Source organism: Micropterus dolomieu, linkage group LG04 (assembly GCF_021292245.1).
Source record: "Micropterus dolomieu isolate WLL.071019.BEF.003 ecotype Adirondacks linkage group LG04, ASM2129224v1, whole genome shotgun sequence".
Taxonomy (NCBI): Eukaryota; Metazoa; Chordata; class Actinopteri; order Centrarchiformes; family Centrarchidae; genus Micropterus; species Micropterus dolomieu.
In genome coordinates, this window is record NC_060153.1 from 3,954,814 (window position 1) to 3,966,257 (window position 11,444).

At 41.7% G+C, this 11,444-nt stretch overlaps 1 long non-coding RNA gene across 1 annotated transcript; it reads right to left on the reverse strand.

The window, feature by feature from the left end:
- Positions 1 to 2,047: 2,047 nt before the first annotated feature.
- On the reverse strand, positions 2,048 to 10,070 carry LOC123970284. The gene is made up of 3 exons (XR_006824913.1): positions 9,800 to 10,070; positions 7,411 to 7,525; positions 2,048 to 2,318 (listed from the first exon to the last, which is right to left on the reverse strand). It is a non-coding gene; the product is annotated as an uncharacterized LOC123970284 (long non-coding RNA).
- Between the last annotated feature and the right edge of the window lie 1,374 nt (positions 10,071 to 11,444).

Below are 11,444 nucleotides of genomic sequence, written 5' to 3' on the forward strand. Positions count from 1 at the left end.
TTTCTTTTTTTTAATCAAACATAGTGTTTTTAGATCTTCACAACATGTGTGAGTCTCTCCATATCATACCCCCCCCCCCCCCCCACCACCACCACCATGTTCAGCCACTACCTACGTTAGGGAGGTTCACTTCATACATCCTTGTGACAGCTTTCAGCTTTAGCAGTTGCTAATACAAAACTGCTAAATTTAAAGGATATGGCTTATTCTGGGTTTTTCTATTATTGTCAACAAATCCCATGAATTGCGTATTTGTATACTTTCTGACTTCCCTTCCCACTCTGCAGCCCCAAGCATGTTTGTTACTAATGAATATGTAAATGTGTAAAAACAGGTCAAAAGATGGGTCATATTTAAAAAAGGCTCTGTAATTTCCTGCAACAGATGGCCACTGCAGCCGCTAGCAAATGTTACTCAGTGTAAATTGTGCATTTGTTGGGAACTATTTTCATCTGACACATTTGATGCTCTGGTATTTACAGCAGCAGGACAATGTATATGTACAAATGATTCAAAATAAACATAATACAGTACATCGCAATGAAGGAATGTGTAATGTGTGTGCAGTGATGTGACTCAATGATGTGTTTGTATTTTTTGTTTTTAACATCAATGGAGCTCAACAGCACAGAGGATTAAGTTATATGAGACTGAAGCTACACAGACACGACAATATAGATTACTGCCAGCCTCATCCTTTGAGTTCAAAACCTAATGCCACAAAACTGAATAACAAAGCAATGTGGTATATTTCCACAGTGATTTATAAAATCCAAAATCACAAATGATTCTACCTTTAATTACCCCAGTGTTTTGTGTCTAATAATAATATAATTTAGTGCTAAAACAATCAGAAATTTTATTTATCAAGAAAAAAACATTCTTTGGTTCAGGCCTCTTTTGTGCCTCTCTCTGTTTTATAATATTGTAAACTGAATATTTTGGGGTTTGGACAAAACAAGCAATCTGAAAACTCTCAGGCTCATGGAAAGTGTGACTACCATTTTTCAATTTCATTTTTCACAAAAAGATTGATCATTTAATTTCAAAAGTAAATTAATTCATTGAAAATAGCAGGTTAGCTGCAGCCTGTTAGTTTATTACCATTTATACATAATGAAATCTTTCAAATTATTTTTACATTTTAAACTGGAGATCCAGAGACTGCTTGGCAGAGGACTGACGAGAAGTTGGAGAGGAGTGTGTGTGTGTGTGTGTGTGTGTGGAGATCTACAACTGATGTTCATATCCGTATCAATCATTGCATAGATTAATTATTAGAAGTCATACTTAAATCTTGAGTTAGAAATATGATGATGTTGAACCAAACAGAATAAGTGGCTTATCTTCTCATCTGCGCTTGAGCCAACATGAAGTAATGCTGAGGGCTCATTTGACCCAAAACTGTTACATGTAAGTTAATGATCTGAAGTTAGATTTTTATGTGCTGTATATGAATTCCACACATTACACTCCTTAATTAGCATGGACCCTCATGAGTTCATGTGCCATGCATTTATTCATACATCAATCCATGCTGAGTCTTGCACTTATTAATGCATGACTTATAGATAAGTCACATACACTTATTTCAAAGTGTTACATTACTTTAAAGATCATTTTCATCAGAGCGTGAAAGTCAAGAAGCTCCTATCCTTTTTCAGTGAGGTTTGTCTTAGTTATAAATAAGAAGATCATTTCTAGAATGCTGCTTTGTGATACTCACTTATGTATAATGAATTCATAATTCAAGCAGCAGCGCAGCACAAAAGCCTTTGTTTAACCATCAGAGAAGAACCCTGCTGAGTAATTAAAGGTGGACTCCCACCAACAACACACAGCGCACAGGTTCAGACATGGTATAAATAAATGGTATAAATCTAATCTGAAAGCTTTTCAGCCAAGAAATCACTATATACATGCACATACTTTTATCTTATACCTTATATCTATAAGGTATTTAATATGTGTAAACAGAAAAATAGAATTGAATTATTGCAAATCAAAGAAGTCTGACTTCACTGAGTAGATAGCTGAGAGTCCGATAACTGAGAAATCCTCATTATGTGGCTGTAAAATTAATTTTCCATGCATCCACCCAACCACCAGACATTTATTCAGGTCAGAGTAGACTAACTGACTTCCTCCTGGAAACTTCCTCCAACTTATTCCAGATGTTCCTGGGGGATTGCTGGGTTTAGGGTTCACTTGAAGCCAGGAGAGTGAACACAGCTTTCTCTCCCTTAGGGTAAAAGGACTGAAGGCTCATAGCAGGGACCCTGGCACCTCACACCCCTGCGGCCTCTTTGATGGGATACCTGAGGGAAAACATGGATAAGCTGTTTCAAAATCCACAAAACACATTTATACAGGATTATCAAATTCCTTGAACCCCTCCTGTTATCTGTGTGAGGAAAAGCTGTTGGTCCACTGCTCTGTGGTCAGAACCGATTTAACTTAGTTTCAACTGAGTCTGAGGATCAACAGTTGAGTGTAGTCTACTTTACAGAAAAGCTGAAGGCTAAAATGTACTGCAAAAGAGTGTTCAGGCAATTTGAAAGAGGTGAAAACACCACAATCTGGCAGTCACGGCTGCTTTCTGCAATGATTATCCAGGTGTACACAGGTGTAAAAATAGGCAGAGCTTAAAGTTCTTCACAAACTCTTTCCTACAAATCCTGCCCTCCACCACCAATTTCCTCCAAAAATTGTGTTGGTAGCAATGGAGAGGTGTCATACCTTCACAATAGGAACAGGCTAGACCTGTAGAGTGCAGGAACCTGTTCTTTTTGACAATATATGGTATCTGTATATATATATATATATATATGTAGCCTTCAGCACTGTGAAACCTCAATAGTTGGACAACAGCATGTTAGTTTCAGATTGTTTCATGTCTTTCATAATACAATAGTTATTTATATAGTATATAGTTATTGGTCACTATCACTCCTCCTGTCCACACTATAATACCCTAGCGACTAATATTAGAGATTGGGGAGAAAAAACACAGTCCTCATTGTTTGGTAAAAATGCACTGTAAACTTCAACTTGGATATCTTCTGAAATTGAAGTGCTTTTAGTACAAAATTCACTCTGTGTGTTACCATCCCTCCATTACAGCTCAGCAAGGAAACAATGTCCAGGCAAATGTAAAGAGTGAATCTAATAACTTTAGAAAATACCAACTTGATTTGGCTAACTCAGACTCTGAAGCCTCGTAATAGCTTTGCAAAATAACCATTCATATGGAATGGGGACTGTTGTCCCCCTTCTCTTACATCAGTACCAGTCTCTCCACAGCAAGCATAAAGAGGAGGAATGATTAATGATTGTGGGACCAACAACTCTTCATATAAAGTAGGCATATGAGTATTGTATTAAGATAGGCTTGAAAAATTCAGAACTTATCCTTTAAGCTCACAGCAGCATGTCAGGATAAATCTCATCCTCCCCCGCACCTTCCACTTACCACGAGTGTAATTTTATGAGGAGACAAGGAGACTTGTCATCCCTTATATTTCATATACATCATTTATACCCCTCAATTAACTCTATAGAGTGTCCATAACACTCTCAAGCCTCCACAATGTATGAGAGAAAGAGAAACAGACTTTGCCGCCCGTGGTTCATACGTAATCGCAGTTGACGCATCCGCACAGCAGACCAGTTTGTTAGGGAGACTTCACTTTGCAATTCAATTATCACAGTTGATAAATAGATAACAGTGGGAATGTATCACATTTAATAAGCTAGAGAACCGCTACTTGCTGCTGATGTCACTCTGTAGTGGTGTGTGTTTTCTATGCAGGCTTATAGGTTTTTAGCCTTGCTCTTGAACGCACCTCTGGAGCATCAAATTAGCTCCACCCAGATCAAACCCCCTCATTAGCTGAGCTTATTTAAAACAGCTGTAGTATTATGGCTGCCTCTTTGCTTTTCCCCTGCCTGTCTGTTGCCACATGAACCCTCTATGATGTCTAGGTAGGTGAGTGAGTTAAAAACCTTGTCTGATGTTTTCATTTTCTTTTCCCAGTGACTGAGGTTGTATGTTTTGTAGCAGTCTACTGCCTGCCTGTTATGTAGTTTGGCTGATTCCAAGGTTCCCTGTCTGGAGTGGCGTGATGTATTGTTCCTCACAGAACACCCTGTGTTAAGGTATGAGAAGCTTAAGGAGCGACAAGTAGAGTATGATAAATACCTGAGGTAACTGTTATTTACTTTTGTAAGTCTGTTAATATGCAGGTTTTTAATTGTAGGTGGTCATCTGTTTTGCCTTTTGTAAAATTAGGGTTTTAACCATTACTGCTGGTACACTCTAGCTGTGGTGCCTCCAACCAGCACTCCCCTAGTTGACTGTGCTTATCTTAGATATAACCAACTGGTCCATTGTGTTTTATTTAACTTGTTTTGTCTTCAGTGGTGCTAGTTGTCGGCTTTTGGTGGCGGCTAGGCATGCTAGTGTGGGTTCCTTCACTGATTGTAGTGTAAACGGCACTGGGGCACGATTTGCAGTGAACCAGTTTGCAGTGACCATTGATTGCAGTGAGCACATGCCGTGGGTAAGTTGGTGCACCCCTGGAGCACACCCTAGTTAGATTGCCTCCTGGCCCACTCTGCCCTTTTGTTTGGTTCAATCAGTAATAACTGGAAGTGTGGTGTTAAAAATATAAACTGTTTGCCAAAATTTGTAATAAACTTTCATTTTCCATTGTAATTTGTATTTACATCCTCTCTTCAGGCACTCCCAGTTACCGATTATCCATAAATAAGTTATTCATTTGGAGCCATGTCTCTGTCTTACTTGTGTAGCCTTCGTATAAAGGTTTAGTCAAAGTAGAGAGAGCATTTCCTGGGGTGGAAGTCCATAATGCACTGTAACGGGGTCTGAAATTAAGTTATTTTGTTAACTTAGATTCTGGAGCAGGGCCACGCCTGAACCACACCTCTAATCACCTGACAAGCCTATCTATACCGGTGCAACTCAGCTGGCCTCGTTTGTCTGATTGCTCAACCCACCCTCCCTTTCCCTTCATCCATTAAAATTCCCCCTTCATCTCTTATTCAACCCAGTGCACACCTCATGTCTCATCTAGGTACTGTCTGGGGGGGGGGGGCAGTAAATTACTGTGTGAAGTGAAACCACTTCTGTGACAGAACCCCCCCCCCCGTCTCCTCCGTCATCATACATCCTCCCAGACCAGCCTATCAGACGCCACCCTTCTTCCACCACCCTTCCCCTCTACATCACTTATCTATCCGCACATTCAGAATATTCATTAAACCTTAAAATGACATTGTTGTGGCGTGGTCCTTAAAAGTCAAATTAACTTTTTTCATTGCTGCCGCTAAGAAATGTTATCTGCCACTTTTGCGATGTTTGCGCTAAATGAAGGAATAACATTCAGCTCATTTAGGAATCATTTAATGGAAATGTTTTCATTCAATGTTCAATATATTTGGCCTACACAAAGCATTACATGCACAAAGGACTCATCTCCTGTCTTTCAGTAGACAATCACCCCACCTTAACAATCAACAACCAGGTGTTTCAAAAGGGACCACAGACAAGAAATATGTTCACCAAAGTGTATTATCGTTTGTGCTCAATACAAAACCCATGGTTCACCCACAATGAATCGGTCCTTCTCTCAGTTCAAATCAACAAAAACCACCTTCACCCAGCATTCAAACAATACTCATTTTGAGTTTCAATACAAAAGCTGCCCAATGAAAATAAAGCCAAGTGACACCTCTTGCATCTAATAGATGAGCTCAGTGATTCTCCCACACCTGTTACCTCCCATAGTCTAGTCAGTGTTGCTGGCTGGCAAGCTAACTGGCGTCACTCAAGACAGCACAGGGCTCTTCCTCTGGTGAGTTTGGTTTGAAATGCTGCCATAGATATTCCCAGTGCTAACTTGTGGGTCTGCATGTGGGGTGTGTGTGATGCAGGGGTGTTGGCACAATATGTTAACCTTACAACATGCGTATTCTTGGTGTTTTCCCTGTACACCAAAGTGGCGGATGGTCTGAATCTGTACTTGGCAGGTGCTAAAGGTTGGCAAACGGTAGCATCAATTTCAGGGTGCTGACTAATATTTAAACCTGTAATTTAAAAAATGGGGGTCAATTGGGGGCACTGGAAACAAGTTGTGAAAACAACATCATTACCTTCTCAGTTGATTTGGCAAAGTTACTTAGGCTATTTATACATCCAGCTATTATGGAGCAACATTAGCATCACTTTTAAGTTGTATCTTTGGCAACCTTACGAATGTCTATTTTTAGCTCTGTTTGTGGTCTATACCAACTCCTGAGAGAAATGTCTTTCACTAAATGTTCCACTATGTTCACCAGCTAGTCTGTTTGGTGCAGAGCAGGTAGTGTAGGCCTAGGGAGGTTTCTTTAGAGCCTGTGTGAACCAAGGTGAGATTAAACCAAAGCAGTAAAGTTGTGGGCCAGAAAGCTAATCAGCTGAAATCTACTGTAAACCAGTAGAAGCGCTATGTTGATGTGATTTCAGGTAATATCTCTAGGTTCATCACTAGTGACCACATTCATATTGGCATTTATTAAAAAATATCAACAGCTGCTTCAACAACTGACAGCTCATTTATTGGTGCCAAAAATGCATTTTTTCAAAGAAATACTGTGAAACAATTTGGCTTTCTTTGGGAGAGTGACACGATCATATCGAGCTGGAGTGAGGACATGCTTAGCAACAGCGGGCCCGGCTCAGTCCAAATAATTACCATGATATACTGCATCTCGCTTGTTTAACCCATTCAAATCATAAATGTAAGAACAATTATAATGGTGTATAATAAGATAATGCAGTCTTATCTTCTGATAAATTGAGAACATTATTTGTTCAACTTCACAATTAATGTCCACTGCTGCTGTGTTACTCAGAATTACAGTTAACGTTCCCTTTCCTTCCCCAGTTCACTGTTCGGGTCAGTATGTCATGTTAAGTGCCAGACATAGTTTATGCAGTATATTATGCACATGAATAGTATCGCATTATGAGCTCAGTGCTCTCGTTGGTGAAGAATATAATTGTAGTGGCTTGAGCAGTTCCCAATGGATCCCCCAATGCTGAAAGGAAAAATATGCCTCTCCACTAACAAGCTTACTTACTGACCGCCACTGAGGAAATGGACTTAGACCCTTTTGATTCTTCGAGAACTACCTCCCAAATTATGTCTAGCTGGTTTAAGAGTTCCTGGAAATTATCCTCCCACCTTCAGACAGTAATCTTCAGTGTGTCCCTGTATCTGCTTAGCGCAGCCAGGTCACTGATCTGCCTTCTCATCCTGAGTCACCAAAAGGTTTTTTTGTACTTCTCTGATGTTACCCAATACATGTCTATAAGCTCCCGCTGCTCTGGACCCTTTGAGCTCACACCTTTCTTTTGATTTTCAAACAGGCTTTAAACACCTCCTTCCTCAGCTGGACTGCCTCACTCAACATTCATGTCCACCGGCAGGTTCTTGGGTTGCAGCCATTTGGCCACTGGAGACTGTGGAACAAACCAAAAACACAACACTGACACATTAACATTTCTAAAGTTGTGGCAAATGGGTGAACAAAGAGCAACATTCAGGTGTCATATCGGATGGTCAAACAGTGCCTGAAACCCTCCTCCTCCACACCTTTCTGATATTTGGTGCCGCTATTCCTTTTTGAAGCCCACATACTTCATGTAGCGATTGGGTGAGTGTTTGTATGAATACCTTTGAGTAAAGATTGTCTAAAAATGTACAGCCTATCTCAATATTTAAATGACTTTCGCGTCTCGCCCCTTTTTCATGACAGCAGGATTTTGTACATTGTGACACATTGCACAAACTAGTTTGTTTCGTGCATACTGCCACCTTTTAGCCTGGAGTCTGGCCACCTGATGAATGTTACAATGGTGCAATATTCTATCCAATACTACAGTCAGCTCTGTTTTGGTCTCCAACTCCTGAGGAAAATATCTGGCTCTGCCAAATGCTCCAGTGTGTTCACCAGTTAGTCTCTAATTTTGTCTGATTGCTGTTTGGTGCTGTGCTTGTAGTGTACAGTGGGTTTGTTAGTTTTTCAGTTTTTGCTAAAAAATAAAATGCTGCCCATTGCTGCTGGAAATGAGGTTGAGAGCGGTGAGACTAAGTTAAAAACAGTACAAGCTGTAAAACCAAAACAATGCGCTGAAAGAGTCTTAAAGCTTTGTAGAGCTGAGAATTGCAGAGCTGACATTCCTTTGCAATTTTGCCACTATGAGTGGCCACTCTTTGCACCTAGTAGCTCTAAATATTACTTAATGTAATCTAAAATGTAAAACAGAAAACTGCTCATCACGATGTCTTGAAATGGCATGTCTTGTTTCACAAACACTCAAAACCCACAAAGATATTAAATTTACTGTGACATAAAATGACATGTCCAGGTGCTGGGGCACCAGCCATTAACCACAACTTATACAGTTCCCCATCTCCTCCCACATCTTTTCTCATCTCTCTCTACTGTTGGCTATCCCATGAAGGCAAAATGCCCCCTGTCATAAATAATTAAAAGACAATACAAAACAGAGAAAGGCAGCAAATCCTCACATTTGACCAACTAAACAGCAAATGTTTGAGTTTAATTCTGATTACACAACATAGAACACATAAGATATTAAAATCCCACTACATCACAAGCTAAACAACAAAAGCAAGGCTTAATGTTCAGCTATGAGCCCACTTGGACCATAAAGAAGTTTGTAAAAAAGAAAATACTGCATTTTTGATTGTTAAATTACTTGCTTAATTACTTAAAACAATGAATCCATTATCAAAAGACATCGCCATGTCCTTGACCTCCAAGAGAAGAGCACAACAAGGTGATGATTAAAACCACTCGGCTGAAAACATTTTCTGTTTTGCTGGCTCACTTTTTCAAGTTAGCAGTGAAGAGAGTCCAGTGAGGGCCTGAATTTGAGGAATCGACCCACAGAGGTACTGTACAGGTCGTGCACTGTCGAAGGCTAATGGCTCATGAAGTCACACCAGATAAAGCCTGCTGAAAATTTTAAAATGTACCAAAACGAAATATCACTTCAAGCACAGAATATTGGAAAAAACAGAGCGGTGCTGAGGAGAGGGCAAGTGGGACTATGAGTGTGTGTGAGGGCAAGTGTGTAGGCGTGTGTGAGTGAGTGAACACGTAGAGGAGCTGATCCTATCAGACTCTTGTCAGGTCCTGTTGGTTTTTTCTATATAAACCTGTGAGCAAGGAGACTTGTGCTGCACTTTTTTACACCCCCCTTCCTGTCTATATGTCTCTCGCTCACACACTCTCTGTCAGTTTCTTCCTGTTTTCCTCTGTCTTTCTACATTTTCCCCTTTCTCACATCATTAGTCTCTCCATGTCTCTCCTTGCTCTCTCCCAAGAGCTCACTGAGGATTTAGGCCTCCTTTCCTCCTAGACTCACCTACATCCTTTCATCCTGTTCCCTCCTCTCATCCTCCTCCTCACTCCCCTCTCCCTCCTTTTCTTCTCTCTTCTCTCTCTCTCTCTCTCTCCCCCCTCCTTGCTTAACCTGTTTCCTGAGCCCAAAAAATAAACCCACACACACACTGACACATTACACACTGTGCACACTCATACAGAATCAAGCCCAAACCCATCTGCAGCCAGCAGCACAACATCTAATCCTTATGCTTGGGGAGGAGGGGGGACCTTGCAATCATTTCTGCTCTCTTTCTGCCCCATCGTTCATTTTATTTCCTCTTCTCTTCTTCAACCGTTTCCCCCATACTTTAATGCATACCCAGCATCACCACTGGTAGGTGTTGCTTTTGAGGACGCACTGGGACTCCTTCCACTTTTTGAATCTTTCTTGTCTAGTCCAGCATTTGTCACTCATGTGCCACGAAGACGTTCAAAAACGCAAAGGCCAATTTCACTCACGGCACATTCTCTAATAAAAAGTGAAACAGGCTCGTGTCCTAGTATAATATGGCTCTGCGTGGCACATGACTGAAAACCACGGGTCTTGAAGTGACGATCTGGTGATGCTTCATCTGTCCTGCTGCGCTGGACGCTGCTGCCGCCCTGTGGCCATCTGCCTGAACCGCAACCCCTCTTCTATAATGACCGTTTGATTTTTAGAGGAGTTGCATCACGAACCCCCCTCTCACTCACACCACCACCACCACCACCTCTACCTCCCCTCTTCATCCACCCTCCACCACCACAACCCCTCCTTGCCGGGTTGTATAAATATTGCTGGAAGATTTATAACGTGTTGCTATGGTGATCAGCTCGTGGGGGTTTTTTTCATGGCATTTGTGGAAGACAGGGACATGCTGGTGCACAGGGAGCTCTGAAGATCTGGTGTGTGTGCGTGCAAGCATGTTTATGTCTGAGAGAAAAGGAGGGAGGGGAGGCGGGCTCCTTTTGAATTGGAGGAACATTCACAAAAACACAACAGGCCCAAAAATAGGAGACAATCTCTCAGACCTTGTGTTTTCATGCATGACACGCACTGCTCACCTACCGTAGCCTATGTGCCCAAAACTAAGAGCCCTGACTAGCAGCCGTCTCCGGGGAGTGTTTAACCTCTCTTCCTCCTCCTCTCCTCCTTCCGTGTCTCCTCCACCACCTCTTCATCTCCCTGCTCACCGGCTGCTCAATCTCTCCGGGGACACATTCTCAGTCTGCCTGATTGGCTTCTGTTTATGTGCATGTGCTAATGTGTTCGTGTGTGTGTGTGTTTGTGTGTATAAGCATGCTGTCCTCTATCAATTAGCGCAACCTGGTGCAGCAATTATCATTATCCATTGTGTTTATGCTGTGTATGTCGGCGCACATCCACACAAGGGATAACTAGTGCATCATTGATCGCCAGCTGTCTGCCATTGAAGAGTCCCTAATGTTTAAGCCCACACAGACACACAATTGCTATGACGGGACGGACGTTTCTGTGTGTGTGTGTGTATGTGTGTTTTTATGGTTTACAAAACACACCACCAACTCTCTCAGACCAGACGGCATCCTAGGAGACACCTATATATGTGCGTGCGTGTGTGAGAGAGAGAGAGCTGATACCAGCGCAACCCAGATGGCCATCTTCGAGGGGTTTTCTGGAACATTCAGACACTTGTTGCTTCTCGTCATGTCTCTCTCACACACACACACACACACACACACACACACACACACACACACACACACACACACACACACACACACACACACACACACACACACACACACACACAGACAGCTTCTTGAAGTGAACAGCTTGCGGTCAGCTCTGCTCCTCTTCCATGGTTCCATCAAATAGAGCCTTCAGATACATGATGAAACAAAGACAACCGTGCAGTGTTAGCAGAGGAAAGAAATAACAGATTACTGGATGTGGTGGTTAGACAGTGCAGTTCTTTATCCTCCTCTGTGCTGATGGACAGGCG